The 14543-nt window shown below is 44.5% G+C and overlaps 1 long non-coding RNA gene across 1 annotated transcript; it reads right to left on the bottom strand.

Annotated features, from left to right (window-relative positions):
- Positions 1–2623: 2623 nt before the first annotated feature.
- On the bottom strand, positions 2624–9863 carry LOC144175110 (uncharacterized). Its single transcript, XR_013323616.1, has 3 exons — positions 9590–9863; positions 7556–7825; positions 2624–4197 (listed from the first exon to the last, which is right to left on the bottom strand). It is a non-coding gene; the product is annotated as an uncharacterized LOC144175110 (long non-coding RNA).
- Positions 9864–14543: the final 4680 nt, after the last annotated feature.

Here is a 14543-nt window from a genome sequence, read left to right as displayed (position 1 = left end):
CAAAATTGAAAGGTAACTAACCGATTTATTGTATTTCCACTTCGGAGCAGACTACGCTGCATGGACTAGCTTTGGTTGGTGTGTGGCCAGTACGTTGCGCGGCAGGCAAAAGGTCAGTGACTGTTTTCATGGCCCTGGGGACCGTCAGAAATTGGCAAAGTAAGGCACATCCGCAAATGATTCTCCACATGCGGAAGATCCGCAAGCGGTCGAGCGTACCGTCCTACTTTTCTATGTCCTATACAAGAATTTAAACGTTGATGACGAAACGTTTAGTAAAAGGGTAGTGTCTAGCGACATGTTTGACAGCTTCTTATCCGGAGTAACCCGATGCAGAGTACGTAAGAAAAAAACATACACTTTTTATAGCACGTACTTGCACCTGCGTTTTAAACATGGCTAATCGCCCTCAGTTTTACGCTATAGATTTGTAATCCCCTGCAAGGAGATTAGCCCTCCACAGCGGTGACATTGGAGAATGAAGCCTGGAGAGAAAATAGAAGAACTCGGGTCACAAAAGTCTGCTTATATGGTCTGAACGCGAAGGCAGTAGTTCTTTCTTGTACCCATCCTGCACACTAAAAATTTTTACGCCCAAAAGGGTGCTTCAGCTTGTCGCCGCAGGAGCACCCTAAAAACTGAATATTTTACGCCCTTTAGGGTGCTTGGATTTTGTCGCCGCAGGAGCACCCTCTGTGAAGCACCCCAGAAGACAGGTGCCTTATAAACACCCTTTTCCGCCTAAAAGTATCCTAGGGTGCTACTTAGCACCCCAATCTGTAGGAGCTTTTTCTGCAAAAGCACCCACCTAAAGGGGTACAAGAAGGGTGCGTCATCCTCGGTTCATAAATGGCGCAGCAGGTGTGAAACCACATATTGCACAATATCACACACGATTATGGTATGAAACATTCGTGCTTTCCAAGCTCGGTTCTGTGAGACATTCCATTGAAGCTCAACATCAGCTGATAATTTCCTTGAACTTGTGTCACCGATTGTTAAAACATCAATTTAAAAAGTCAGGAGCCACATCTCAGTACAGTTATAACTTTAGAGGTAGTTAATTACCCAAAACTTCGTAAAAAACCAATTATATGTTCACTTTGCCGAACTGCAGTACACATCCTTCGAGATTCACTGCAGAGCCTAACCATGCTGTGCAGTGAAAGCAATTAGGTGTGCAACACTTCAACCACACAAAACTTCATTGAACCTTAAAACCCTTGGCTTCTTAGTATTGCATCAAACTTCCAATCAAGGTAGCTACCTGCAATGTTTAGTGCCTTATTCTTGAGCTGAGCAGGAAGGTTCAATATCAAGGAAGACCAAATGCAAAATGTATAGTTTCCTCCGTAATGCGGCTCATAATATAGTTCCCTCCGTACTGCGGCTCATAATCTACTTATAAAAGTTGGGTACCCAAGCCATTTATTTTCGTTTGCATTATTCTTTTTGCTTTACGGAAAAATATTCATATGGTACAGCACTTGCAAGGTTTGGTGGTATTTGGAGTTTTATAAACATACCTTTAGACTAAATGACCCCACATAGCAATAACAAGAACTGCAAACATCACAGAACAATGCATACAAGTTCCCTGGTGATGCCCATGGTTGAAATGTAATGTCATTGTTCATAAAACATTATTTTATCATGAGGCTAGCTTGTACATGGTGCCTTGCATTATGTCCCTGCCGGTGGATGTGGGGTCATTTGTCACTGTTGCAAATGAAAAGCCAACAGCCAGGGCCCATTAGTTTTGGCTAGTATTACGAGGTGCCTCACGGTAAGCATTCTACGTCGATAGACTTTTTTAGAGTTGACTAGAACTGAAATCAGCAAAAGATTCTCTACAAAACATTCATTCTATCCGCAGCTTTAGGGTTTGCTATTTCCATAGTTGGGTTTCTTCTGCCTTTCTTAACAACATTTTTCTTTTGATAAGAAGGTGCACAACCAAAAGCAAAAAGCTTTTCTGTAAACCTTTGGTAGCTATATAATTGTTACAAAATATTTTACTCTAAATATGGCAGCTTAAACTGAGAATATTTGCATTTAAAAACATTAAAATAAGTTTAAATTGATCATAAATTTTTAGCTGTTTTTACGCAAAACTGTACATGGGATATGAAGTGCACCACAAGGAGGGCTTTGGATTAGCTTTAGCAAATTTGGGACATTTAAGGTGCACTGAAATCTCTACACATGCGCTTTTTCACTTTCTGTATCCACCAGGAAAATGGCTGCCAATTTAGACAGCGATTCTAAATAGTAGTTGACGTGCATTTTAAAATAATCACAAACATTATAGCCACAAAATTAATTTTTACAAGTTGTAGACATTGCCCGTTACACCAGACATTGGACTACACTGTCAAGAGCTTTGACATCTACAATGACGTCTACAAAGCAGGCTTATACTGGTAGAATGTTTCATACCATAATTACTGTGTGTTCAGAGCTCACGTGTGAAGTATGGATACTGCTGCTTCAGCAAGAACCGAGGATGAGCACCCTTCCTGGTTCTGAAAAAAAATAACAGAGGAAATGCCTTAAGCAGGATTCTGAAACGGGGTTGAATGAAACAAGAATGAACAAGAAATTCTTTCAAAACATGTAAAGAAATGCAAACAAATATTTATTTCAACTTATTTCTACAAAAGACCACCTCATGAAGACTGGTGGTGGGGTATTGGCTCAAAAAAAAAAAGCAGAGAGCACTTATACAAATGCTACAGGGAGCCTTCGCAGCCAACAATTGTTTGAACACACCTAAACTAATCACTGTTCAACAAACTCATAAAAAATGTTTGAATGCATAAAAAACCAGTGGTAAACACAGGAAACAGTTAAAACAGAATGACGGCACAAGTTTGTCCCGTCGTTCTCTTCTGTGTCCTGGGTTTTCCTATGGTTTTTCATCCGTTCAAAGATGTACCAGCTAGCCCAGTCCAACGCCTTGGTATCATAAAAATATGGATAGTCAATCCTTACACAAAGTTGAAAAAAAAAGAAAGTATAAAGTAGGTGACAAAATTAAAACGACAGCAAATTGGTGGGCTTTTAATTTTAAATGATAATATAAAAAATAATGGCATGAATGAAAGTGAGCAGCAAGCGAAGTACCTTGTTGCTAGCCCGACATTACACTTTGAAGCAAAATGTCCGCTTTCAACACTACATAGGCTAAACATGCAATGAGGCATTCCTTTAGGCACACAAAATATACCATAATTGTTAAAAAAGCTACGAATTAGTTGAAAAAACCTGACCACGACAAATTGGAATTAGTGACTAGATACAGTTTCAGAAATACACAGCGACATCATATAAAAATATATGGTTCCCATACAAAGATTGATCATAACAAAAATTCAGGACATTTATCAGACTGGCATCAATGTGCAAAGCAGCTTAATGAAGGAAGACGTTCTTCACTAAAAACATGTTAATATTGGGAGCTCATGTGCTTCCCTGCAAGTTGGGTGTGTAAACCCACTGACATCTTAACTAACCCGCCTGAATCATCACTTGATAGACATTGAGGAATTTTACGAATTGGTTTATTGTAGCCAGCTGTCTAGTTTATTTCCCTATTTTTCTTGGCATTTCGTGTCTAATTCTAAATTTGGTGACTAGATAGCTTTTACTATGGTCATGCACTGGTGACAACGAATATTTGATTTTACTTTAAAAAAATTTCAGTTTTGTTTTATTGCTCACCAGCCAACGATCTGAAATATCAGAGGTGCTTAAAACGTATGTTGGCATTTCCTTCCTGCAGTGTAGTACAACTAATCATGACTTTTACCATAATTTGTTCACAAATCGTAATATGTGGAAAGTATTCAGCTTAATGAAAATGTCATTTCAGAAGCATGCACAATCAACAAGGCCTCAATGACTCTCATGACGTGGTCCACTTGTTTCTCTCACAAATAACCTGAGTGCAGACACATTCCACCGAAGACGAAGGTAACATGCCCTCTTGGGTGATGAATATTTAAAAAGCCTTACGAGTAAATTTGCTGCTGAGCACGTGAAATTGTGGCATTAAAACAAAAGATCCCTCTGCGGCATCTTTCACTTGGAGGAGTGCTTGACCACAAACTTTGAGAAGCTGGAAAATGCTCCATGAACTGCTCCAGCCAGCAGAAACGATGCAGGACACAAGTTGGTAGGCGGACCGTTGGCATCCTGCGATTGTGAAGATATTTCTGTTTAGTAGATGCTCTTCTTTTTGTACCACTGTTTATTTCACCTTTAACAAGCAGCTGAACTCCTTAACGTTCGCATAATAAAATGCTGCAATGCGGAACAGTTAGCAGGGTTACCTCAATTTTGCTTTTCTACGAATTAACACAATGTAGGTAATCTGCACACAACTACAATCAAACTACAATTTTCACCTACTTCACTGCTAACATCAGCGTTTGACTGCTCAAGCACAAATACAGGTTAGACATGTGAGCAATCTGCTAAACGTATCCCCACAAACTGAACAATCAGGCATCAGAAATCGGCAAGGAAGGAGGTGTCACGTTTAAATGGCACTTTTTTTGTTCAAAACATAAACAACACCTGGAAGCTTGAAGCGTGAGAGGGGGTCTTTCACGCTGACAATGTCAGAACATAGCTTGCTAGTGGGCACCTGCACGATGTGCACAATGTGTTTCTTGAAAATGCGTGCGAAAGTTTGATTGATGTGTAGGACGAGAATTGCAGCACGTTTTGACACGGGCCTTGTGGACGCTTCTGCCTGCTAATGTCAATGGGGATTCTTGCTAGTCGCCCTCTTCGCTTCTTTCTGAATATAATGCTTTAGGCATTATATTCAGGACAACGACTGCATCAAAACGTGCAGCAATTACCTACGTCCCACACATCGGTGAAACTCTCGCACACATTTTCAAGACACGCAGTGCATACATTGTGCATGTGCCCACTAGCAAGCTGCGTTCTGACATTGTCAGCGTGAGAGACCCCCTCTCACGCTCCAAGCTACCGGGTATTGTTTATTAGATTCCATGCGCTCAATGCAAATCAGTGTACATTGGCGAAACGGGCAATCTGCACAGAAGATTAATGCAGCATTGGAACGAAGTGAACAAGGGCCATGCAAAAACAAGTCCACTGGCAGAGCACCGTGAGAGGACGGGACACGTGGTCGACTGGAACAAGACAAAATTACTGACAACTGAGTGCAATCTATCTTCTCGATTACTGCTCGAGTCCCTCATTGTTCAGACGACGCCCAACATTATCAACATAATGGATGGCAATCTGCACCATATCTATGCAAACTCATTGCGCCGCGTAATGCCCAATATATAGCTTCGTTTTCCACGACACATGCTCACCGTGAACAAGCAACAAACCGTTAAATGGCTTTCTTGACTTGGTCAGTGACCTACGTTTCATCACTGCAATAATGCTTTTACCTGCCTACACGGCATTCCGTCAAACACTGGACTACACCACATGAGCCATTGGCGTTCTTAACCTGCACCAGAGTATATAACCTTTCACTACTGCTATGAGATAGACCCATGAACGCACTTCAATATGGCCTTTATATTTAGCTCTTGGAAACATTATGTATAATTTTACCTTTAAGTTGCACCTGCTACAGCAGCTGGTACTATACCAAAAACATGAAAAAAAAAAACGGTGGTTTAACACGCCAAAGCTACACTTGGGATATGGGGAGCACTGTAGGGGAAGGCTTCGCATTAATTTTGACCATCTGGGTATTTTTGTGCGCATCGAAATCTCCAAACACGGGCGTCTTTACGTGTTGCCTCCATCTGAAAAGCGGCTACACCGAGCGGTATCTAACCGACATTCGCCTCCACAGCACACCACCCTAGCCACGGCAGTGGGTTAAACATATGAAATAAAGCGAGTTTTGGAGTGCAAATGAAAATATTAATCACACGTCTTATTTTCCCAATCGATGTACCTTTTGAAATCCACCATGCAATCCCCCCTCCCCTACCGGCCTACCAAAACACCTTTGTCTCAAGAGGTAATCAGGCTGTTGTTAATGAAGTAAGTATTTACAATCCGAGACTTGCCACCGTTAAAGTCATGCACTTTGTTTTAGAGATAAGCGACATTAGCCATTTGCAGCACCAGGAGTTAATTGTGTTAAGATCAGATTGAAAGCACTGACGGTAGTAGTTGAAAGAAATTGTGTGACGCATTAATTTTGACCATCTGGGTATTTTTGTGCGCATCGAAATCTCCAAACACGGGCGTCTTTACGTGTTGCCTCCATCTGAAAAGCGGCTACACCGAGCGGTATCTAACCGACATTCGCCTCCACAGCACACCACCCTAGCCACGGCAGTGGGTTAAACATATGAAATAAAGCGAGTTTTGAAGTGCAAATGAAAATATTAATCACACGTCTTATTTTCCCAATCGATGTACCTTTTGAAATCCACCATGCAATCCCCCCTCCCCTACCGGCCTACCAAAACACCTTTGTCTCAAGAGGTAATCAGGCTGTTGTTAATGAAGTAAGTATTTACAATCCGAGACTTGCCACCGTTAAAGTCATGCACTTTGTTTGAGAGATAAGCGACATTAGCCATTTGCAGCACCAGGAGTTAATTGTGTTAAGATCAGATTGAAAGCATTGACGGTAGTAGTTGAAAGAAATTGTGTGATAAATTACAACATCATCTGCAAATAGACCTACATGGGAGGATATGCAACATGGAAGATAGACCAAGCAACCTGCCTGGGGGGACAACAAAGTGGCACGAGCAAAAGAAGTATATAGTTATTAGAAGTAAACTGCATTTGAGAAGAATGAAAATCTTTTGCTCAAGTGAGGACATTAGGGTGAAGTTTGAGAAGTAGTCTGTGGTGTGCAATGCGATTGAATGCTTTAGAAAAATCGAGAAAAACTACCGCAGTTTGTAAGCCTGTGTCAATGGATCAATGTAGATCGTGAACAAATCCTGAAAGTTGTGTTTCTCAAGTAACCCTTGTGAAAACCGTGGTGATACTCGAATGTGATATTGTGATTTTATAAATAATTAGCGACCTGAGAGTGGATGAAATGTTTCCTGACCTTGCATATGGTGCTTGTTAGGGAAATTTAATGGTGAAGTACCGTCTCCTGATTTAAAGACTGTTGCTACCTTGACTATCTTCCAACCATTGAGATTAGTGCCTGTCATGAGAGACTGCGAAAAAAGCGCTGTCAGAATTCTACAGACTGCGGGATGTACTTTTCGGTATAGTATGATTATTACCAGTATGATCTGAAGTAGACCAGTTTGTATTGCAAGTTTAAAACCATATCGAAAGATTCTAAATGTTTGCTTGGCTTGATTACATACGAATACTTGCTTCAAAGTCAGTTCAATTTCTCTTCTTGCCCTTTAGTCGTCAGCCCCAGATTCTCTTCAATATCTCTGCTAAGCAATGACACGCTCCATACGCACAGCACTGCTTCATGAAAATGTTTCAAATAATCAGAGGCCACAGCACTGCTAACAGGTATACATCATGGCAAGTTCCACAACATGCAATAACTAACCTGAAAATACATAATCGGTGGGTGCACCGATATGGCAGCAGTGCCTGGACCGATGTGTCGAGCAAATGCGCTGACTTCTGAACGGGTGGTCCAAGCGGCCAGATGATGGATGAATGACCATTCCTGGCGGCAAAGCGTACGGAGCACCAACGAAAGGCCAGGCAGTACTCGGGTACAGCAGGTGCAGTGTCGGTTGGCCAAGGGAGGCCCTGGCAAAGCCTTTGAAACTGGACTGGAAGGCAGCTGACCCAGGACAGCCAGCAGCAGCACCTGCAGGTGCATAATCTGTGAGTGTGCTGACACTTGTTGAAATACAAGAAGAGCACACACAAAGCACGAATGCTTACATCAAGTAGATTTTTAATCGTTTAAACACAGTAACCTCCAAGGCACTAATAAAAACATTCCCGGAACACCCCAAGTGAAATTTAGGTCACAGTAAGAATGTATTTATTAGACCCGCAGGTACTGTGAGTGGGGTATGCATAATATATGCAAAGCTAGCTACTGAGCTAATTTGCATGGAACGCATGCTAGCAGCTCATCTGTATCCCTTGCTTTCAATCGGAACCATTGGCGGATCCAGAGGGGGGGTCCGGATGTCCTGACCCCTCCCTTAATTTTTGAATGACCCCTCAGGTGGTAGAGAAAGTCTAGGTAACGATTTTTTATATTTCTTAAATTTTTTGCTTTTCCGAAATATTTGCAAATAAAAAAGACTCCTCCCGCTCCTCCTCCACATGATGATGATCATCATCACTGATTGAAGCTGACCCCCCTCTCAGAAAAAACCTGGATCCGCCCCTGATCGGAACTGGTGTGTGATAGTTGAGGCTCCTCCATTTCAATGTCTGACTTGTATCTGCACGTTCAATTCTCCAATATAAATCGAGTTGAGTGAGTGCCTACAGCTTTCTTGTTAGTCTCTGTATGGCCTGCGGTTTTGCGAAAATGAGAACTTGCGAATTGGCTCAATTTTCTGCACTAATTTAAACAATACATATGCCTCTGATATCAAGCCCCAGACTTCCCGAGAGCTACTCTGACAGAATCGGCAGGCGCCTCGTAGGCGTTGTGAAATCTCCCCCACTACCCCGAGACTATGCTAACTCCCTGCGAGGCCACATGCGCGCATTTCACCTTAAATTTGCACGTATGTGAATTCTATACCTCTATAAACTCTCAGACGGGCGTCGTCATATTCGTGCCGGACTCGTGAAACTCGGCAACGTAAATTACCGCACTCGCTCGCTGGCGCGCGGCCCGAACTCTCTCACCGTTTCCGGCCCTTGCATACAATTTTCTCCACCTTGCACTTTGTAAATTCTCATGTTTAATTACACCTCGTGCGCCCTCATCTCTTGCCTGCTTTTCTTCCAGCACAACTCCGTCAGCACCCGGTCGACGCGTACGCTGTCGGGGCGCGTTGGCGAGCGAGTACGGCAATTTCGCTGTTGTCGAGCTTCACGAGAACAGCACACATATCGCGGCCCGAAGACCGCGAGGCGTACGGTCGCCGGTCTCGCGAGCGCAATAGCTGCGAAGCGCACTGCACGGAATTCGTGAAGGAGGGGGGGGGGGGAAGAAGAGACGCCAGCCATGGAATCACGTGTACGCGTTTTCACATGCACTTCCAGGGAACCTCCTGTTCATGTTATTTCTTGGTATACCGCGGGTATTCACGAGGGAGGACTAATCACAGCGTTGTGCCACTCACGCGAAATTGCAACTGCGATCTGCAACCGCAAAGGCACTGTTTGAGAGACACATAAACAAACGCCCCGGTGTTAAAGAGCCTTGCGTGATGTGAAATTATTAGCAGCCGTGTACCATAGCGCGAGCATCGTAGCCAAGGTCTAGCTTCAGCGTAAATTGATGCTGACTTCTGCGGAAACGGTGGACTGGGCGCCAAACAAGTATACTAACTCACGTAGGCTCTCAGAGCAAACGAGATGGGGGTCTAGCGAATTACTGACCCATAAACACCAGAACTCGTTCCAACCAAATACAGAATAATAAAAAATGCGTACTTACCCGAGCAAAAACGATGTTTCCAACGTAAAATTCTCCTTCACTGTCGTCTTCATCTCGCGGACACACGAACACGCTTTGTTCTGATGCAATGTCATCCACTTTTGACGCGCAGTATTTTATCCGGCGATGATCGTTCTTCCGGGGTCCCCATGTTCAACACACGCGTAGGTTAGAAGGGTAGACATCACCCATAAAGCTTCTATAACTATGATTTAAGCTTGAAATAGATAAAACAGATTAAATCACGCCACCAACCACTCGGCACAAAACGCCATGAAAAAACACATACAAAAGTGAGAGATAGTTGCCAGACTTCAAATGCAGCACCTCTATGTTTGACGAAAATTGTGTTACTACTGTAATGTTTGTAATTATCTTTCTGCTTTCAAAGTCTAAAATGTGTTTATAACTTAAATTTAAGGTTTTTAAACACAAAAAGTGAATACACATAAAGTAATTGACATATATACTGATATTGTAAAGAGGTTTGACGTTTGTTTTGGTTTTGTTTTCACGGCGGGCTTCTCAAGAGAGAACGTGCGAGAAAACGAGCTACTTTGGGTTTAGGAAGAGGGCGGTAAATGTCGGCGTGATAGAAAGCAAGGAACAGGTGCTTACCCTGGTCGTTAAAAAAGGAGCTAATAAAACCCTCACGTAAAAAAAAAAAAAAAAAAAAAAAAAAGTTCGACGAGGAATCGAACCATTGACCTACAAAACAGTAAACGGACGCGTTAACAAACAGCTATGTCGGCGGGCGGTGTTCGAGGCGCCTAAAACAACTCTATACTTACGTAAGTTGTCAACGAATATTGTTGCTTGTGTCTAGTCATCGCCTCCTTTAACGATGGTCTAGTTTATGCTGCATTTTTGAAATTCTGGCTGTCCTAACGCTTGTTTCTCACGCACCGGTCTTGCAGACGAGGCCGCATTGCTAGCGCTGCAAGCGATTGAGCCAAAGCTCCATTATTTGACTCAAGAAAAGCTATCGCAGTCAACCCGACCTTTTCTGCGCAAGCCACGGCAGCCACGAAATAAATGGAATGGGCCGTTAGAATTATGGCGTTGATAACGCTTGTTTGACCGGCACCGTCTTTTAGACAAGCAACGTCGCTCTAATACTACAAGCGATGTCACTCCTGGCATGTCAGGCGCATCAAACCCATCGTGTAAAACGACTGCTAACAGTGCGAAAACCTCTGAGTTTGTAACAAGTGGGGATTTGCGGTGGCGGCGACGTAATAGGTACAGCAAGCAGGTAGGCAGAACAGCAGCGTAGGGTTACAACCTTTCCCCGAAAAAAAAAAACGGGCCTTCCGGGGGGGGGGGGGGGGGGGAGGGGGGATTGTGTTGAAAAAAGACGCCATGTTTTTTAACATGCAGTGCCATTTATTGTAATGTTTTCTTAGAGAGAAATCAACATAACGTTTGTACTGAAAGTGATTGAGAGCTTGGTTAATCGCTCTGCATGTGCTTCACTGAAAAGTAACCGCAATTGCTGACCGCGGCGGTAGAATTTCGTTATTTTGTTCTTCCCTTAGGTCCCCCTCCATTTGAGGCAGCGCGCTCGCCCGCGTATTTTCTCTGCTCGCGTGTCTTTGCGCAGCTTGTCGTCGTTGTCGACACGTATTTATCGTCTTGGTTGTTGAATTGACGCTTATAAAACGCCAAAACGGGCATAATCACGGCACAAAAGCCAAAAAACCGGCTGATGACGGCTGGTTTTAGATATGGACCGGCAACCGGCCCGCTGTTTAAAAAACCGGTCGGGCCGGTCCAAAACCAGGAAGGTGGCAACCCTACGGCAGCGACGAGCGAAAATGATTTTACACGACCGCCCCCGTCGGCCTGCGCAAAAAAGGAAGATAGAACCCCTGCATACACGCCCTCGAAGAAAGCTGTACAGCCGATTCAGTTTGGACGAAGAGCAACCGAGGCTGCAGCCACAAACGATTGCGCTTGCCGTGGTATGAGCCAAAGCATATCTTCACATAGTTATGTTATCGTCCGTCTGACTGTTACTTACTGAAGGGAAAATTCAGAACACAAACGTTGACGTCTAGCGTCTATGCCAGACATAGACGCTGCTGTTTAGGCCCTAAAAACCACCTTCAGGGCGTCTGTCGGTTCTGTCTGATGGCGCGCTCGCGCCGCTGATTACGAACGAGGCGTCTGTTGGCGTTGACTTATCGTGTTGGCGAGCCGGTAAACGCCATCACGGTTAAACTCCCTGTTGGAAGACTACGCTGTTGGGACGATAGAGTGCCGACAGAGCTTCTTATTGGCCCCACAAACGCCATCAAGGTTAAACTCCCTGTTGGAAGACTAGGCTATTGGAACGATAGAGTGCCGACAGAACTTCGTATTGGCCCCACAGGCGTGCTGTGAGCCCAACAAGAAAGTCTTGTTGGAATTTTTGCCCGGGGCATAATAATACGGGAACAAATTCTTAGGTAAATTCGATTTCGTTGAGGACACCGATGCCTCGCGTAAAAGTTTTATTTATAGGACTACAAGAGGCATTTTGTAGCCTTTCCTTCCCGTGCACCCAGACATCGAAACGAACCTTGTGATACACTCGAAGCAGTAGATTAGTGCAGAGTGGAATTTAAACATTCAGCACGTTTTGTTCAATTTACGAACAGCAATTTTAGAGCCTTTCCCCTGGTCTATGTGGAGAGTTCATATTTATTCTCTCAACGGGCGGTGAAATAGTGCAATGTGCGGTTTAAACATTCAGCCTGTTTTTGTGCAATTTTGCATGCTTGCATTCACACACCGTTCTTTTAGGCACCCTAACGATAAGGTGCCGTGGTAACACCCCAATCGAGAAGAAATACTTTTTAGCACCCCTTTAACGGTCGTAGCACCCTATGAAACTGTTGATTACACCCCTGAATTTTGGCACCCTCGAGGTGGGGTGCCCGAGCAATATTTGGGTGCTTGAAAGGTGCAAAAAGGGTGCAAAATGTTCAGTACACCCTCCTTGCACCTTAAAGGGTGTAAAAATGTTAAGATTTACACCCCTTAATATGTGGCACCCTCATGATTGGGTGCCGGAGCAATGTTTTAGTCCTTAAAAGGTGCAAAAAGGGTGCAAAATGTTGAGTGCACCCTTTTAGCACCTTTAAGGGTGTTAAAAAGTTTAGTGTGTGCGTTTCGGTGTTCTTTGCGCGCTTGCCTGGGCGACCGTACTCAGCCGTCACAGTTACCTACAGGGTGTATGAAGTTACGTGTTTGTATTTTTTAGAACCACCTTGAGGCATTGGAAAGGTTTTACACAGGCACCTTTGGCCCATCGACAATGCAAAAGATGCCTAATTAGAACCACGTTTTACACTGTGAAAACAGCTGTTCCAAAAAAACGTTTCCGCAGAGGTGTATGAGAGGCTCCTCCGAAATCCATATTTCGCATGCATCATTCGCGTCCTTGATCTTTGAGTGGGGCAGCACGAAATGCACGCAAAGTGGTGATCATAGCATATTGAAGCATACAACGTACCACGTCCCTATACTCCGCATATAAGCGCAAAATTCAGGTGTGTCTAGACATCTCGGTTTGAGAGCGCTTACTTTACGGGCAGCCAGAAACAGAAAACCGAACAGCGCATAATGTCAACTACATCCTACCTGCACCGAATCAATACGACAGTAGCTAAAGCTTTAAATATTACTGCCCCATAGCAAATCCTCCAGTCAAAAAGATAGAAAATAGCTTTTCGTTTCTTGTCTTGCGCGACCACCCACGATATCATTTTTTGGCCATTACGCGGCATCTTTGTGCATTTTAAGAATACTCGTTCGGTCATGGCAGTTTATTGTGAAAGAAATAGATGACTCATTAGGCAGTCATTCCCGCATTGTAACAGAAAGATCGCAGACAAAATGGCCGGCGTTGCAAAGAGAAAAAGTGATGATGATTGTTGGGTTTAACGCAACGACGCTTCACAGGTGATGGGGCGTGCCGTAGGTGAGTGCTCCGGATTAATTTTGACGGCCTGGAGAACTCTAACCTGCGGCAAAATCCCGAACACATGGACATGTTTTAGGGGCGAAGCTCCTAAAGCCATGGGTCTGTCCTTCCCTTGTGTCTCGTGGTACGTGACCGCCGCATGCTTTCGGAGATGTCGCAAAGTGGGCCGCGTTGCACGCGCAAGAACCGGCTGCAACCGGCAGCGCAAACTCGGCACCGGGAGCGCGAGCTTGTCTGTGTTCGCCAACGGAGGCGCGAGCGCACGTGCACTGCGAGGGGGAGATCACGCAAGAGATCACGCCATGAACGCAGGCAGTCGTTTTCGGAGATCGAACGAGACGCAAGGACCTTTGCTCGTTTCCTCTCGTATTGTTCGGGCACAAGTTCGCCCTAAATAAAAGTTCTTTCTTTACCGTTGTGTCCCATCCTACGTGACAAATTGTGGTGAAGGTGTGGGGTAGTCCTCGATGGCGCGGGGTCTTTCACCAGGTCTGGGCCTAGGAGCATTGACTCCGAAGCCCCGTAGCCCGAGTTCCCTGTAGGGACAACGGCGGTACATGTGTCCTGCCTCGCCACAGTGGTAACAGAGGGGGAGTTGATCGAGCAACGAGTCACCGGATGGAGGAGGTGGTTGTTGACAAGGCTGCGGAGCGGAGGGCGCGCAGGACGGCGGCAGCGCGCGCTCGCCGACAGGATCCCGCCGTGCGCGAAAGAGGGGCCGAAGCATCTCGTCTAGAAAGTCGCGCTTAAACCGCGCGTCGGCAGCTTCGGGATGAGCTCGGTTGATGCATTTTGCAGCCGCCTCGCGAGCTCTCACTGCATCGGGGTTTGCCTGCCGATACGAGCGCTTGCTTGCAGCCTCACGAACCCTACAACAACAACAACAAACGAACAAGAACAAAATAAAAGAACAAAATAAAAGTTGATTTGTACAATGTACGCACACAGTCTTACGTCTTTCTTAAAGATGTAATGGGCGAACTT

This window comes from Haemaphysalis longicornis, unplaced genomic scaffold (assembly GCF_048455015.1).
Source record: "Haemaphysalis longicornis isolate Haplotype H1 unplaced genomic scaffold, Haemaphysalis longicornis Haplotype H1 scaffold_3, whole genome shotgun sequence".
NCBI classification, from domain to species: Eukaryota; Metazoa; Arthropoda; class Arachnida; order Ixodida; family Ixodidae; genus Haemaphysalis; species Haemaphysalis longicornis.
The sequence above is the reverse complement of the archived record's forward strand: the minus strand, read 5'-3'. Positions and strand labels throughout refer to the sequence as shown.